A 2,500-nucleotide genomic window follows, 5' to 3' on the forward strand; every position below is an offset into this window, starting at 1 on the left:
AATTTGAGAGGCTCTTGTTGTTGTAGTCTATACTTGCCCACGAATAGTAACCAATCATGGGCAAAGTCTGAATTACTCTCGAGCAAAACCACAGACCTGGATTGTGTTAACATGTTCCGACCCCTTGTCTCTTGTGTGCATGATGCTCCGGTCGTGACGATTTACTTTACTTTTAAAAACTCAATTCTTGTACCCAGGGACCCACCACCAATTTCACAGAATGTAATAATAATTAATTCTTAGATTTAAATATCCAAATCCATAGATAAGTTATTTTGGGTCCCAAGTATTTGCGACTGATGCATTAACACTGGTTTGATCATGATTGCGTCGGATCAGCAATATATCTCCTCCTCCTACTCTTCTGACACACTCCACACTCTGTGTGTGTGTGTCTGTGTGTCTGTGATGTGTGTGTGTGCGTTAGTGGGTGTGGTGTGTGTGTGTGTGGTGTGTGTGTGTGTGTGTGTGTGTTGTGTGTGTGTGCTGTGTGTGTGTGTGTGTGTGTTTATTGGTGTGTGTATTCCTAAGAACATCTAGTTGGCACAGAGAGAATCTATTACTAGTCTGGTGGCAGTGCGAGATATAAGATTTAAGTCTTTGTAAGTACAAACGAGTAACTCACGGACGATAAATACCACAAAGGTAAGCGTTAACTGGGAAAAACAGGGAGACAGGGTCCAGGGCCAGGGGCCAATGGGCTTTGGTTGTCACAACCGAAGTGACAACCGAAAGCGTTCTGCCCTGTGTTCCTCGGATCAGGAGGGGTCATTTCGCTTTTCATCAAAGGGCGGTGGTGTCGGGACAACCCTAGGGCATACAAGGCGTCTAGCCTCAGGGCACACGCCTAGTCGTGACGGACGCCCTTTTGGAAGTCATTGCTTTGCACACAATCAAGTTTCTGTGCTCTCCATACACACACGCGCGCGAGCGCGCGCATTATTAACATAGGGTTCTGAATGTTACTTAAAAAATTAAATCTAATGATATATGAACCTTTCCTTCTATACCCTTTCCACATTCACATAAAAACAAGATATACTTATAATAGTACTATAACGTCAGAGGATCTTTCCCTTCCGAGACTGTGATTACTTTTCCCCACCCAGGAATCATCATTATCAACACGGTTGGTTACCTCGTCAACAAAGAAATATATAATTAATTCTTGAGTAAACCTAATACAGATTCTCTTGCCACCAACATGAACTAAATGAAATGGATCACACTTGCACCGACGGCCGTTAGTGTTACGTGTGTTCCCTCTTACACAAAAAATAAAATAACTTATGAGTGAAAACAGTGTTAGCATAACCACGGGTCTCTAAGATATCAAGAGAATAATGGGGTGGCCGTCCTTGATGCAAGTTTCTCGGAGAGGCAAATTGCATCCAGCGTGTTCTATTCAAGGAGAGAAAGAGACAGTTATTTTTATCGTCTATTCTATATGTGCCCTTCACGTCTTCACCTTACAAATGAGTTCTTAGGCATTCCTACACACAGAGAAATTAACATTTCACTAACAAATAACACCCAATCAAAGAATAACACCTCCACATGCATGCTTACAGAGAGGCAGGAAGGAGAGTGATACTTTCTGGCACCATCCTCAGCAGACCCGCGGTTCCTCCAACATCCGAAAAATATATTCCTTCCGACGTCAAGTAAAGAATAAGCGAGCCTTGACCGAGGATTAGTCATTAACCCTTATATAATAAAAGCTGAAAGAGAGATAATAATATTATTGGAACATCCGTTTCGTGTTTCATGGTTAATTGGCCAATCAAATAAAATAACCCCGTTGATTTGGATTCTCTGCAGTTAAAGATATGAACAAAATATAACATGCCGAGGTTACACTAACATTTCGCAGATATGTACTGTTTTTATCTCTTGTATTATTGGAGTTATTCGTACTTACTGTAGTGCCATATAGGAGAGAAACCGAATTTATAAATATTATGGTACATTCTGCAGCTACCTAACCCAGTTCTCTTATGAAAATACATTCGAGTTTCGAACGAGTGGAAAGACAGTGGCCGGCGAGCAGGGTTCTTAGATTCGATTGTTGTTTTTCAAGAGGCTTCGGTTACCACTGCAGATTTATACCATAAATCGGTTACCGTGCATAAACTCTTGGTAATATTCCAATTTGCAGAATCTAGAGCATATTCTCCCTTATACAACCAAGCAAGAAACTAAAATAATACATATTTCAATTTTTCTTACCCTATGTTGGACCTTTGAAGACATATATAAAATCACCTATTTTGCTGATTATACCCGGGGTTTTAATCGCTTATTCATTACATTTCAATTCCCTCGATCTAGTTACAAAAAAAAATTGAAAAGCTGGCAGCCAATCACATCACGATAAACTACAGCCCAATCAGTGCATTCAGGAAAACAAGGCCGTAGAAGTTCTATTGTTCAGGGGGGTAGACTGCTTGATGCCTTGACCTTGCATGGGTATCAAACTGCTTCTCGTTTATGCTGACAC

The sequence above is a fragment of the Penaeus monodon genome, chromosome 43 (genome assembly GCF_015228065.2).
Source record: "Penaeus monodon isolate SGIC_2016 chromosome 43, NSTDA_Pmon_1, whole genome shotgun sequence".
NCBI classification, from domain to species: domain Eukaryota; kingdom Metazoa; phylum Arthropoda; class Malacostraca; order Decapoda; family Penaeidae; genus Penaeus; species Penaeus monodon.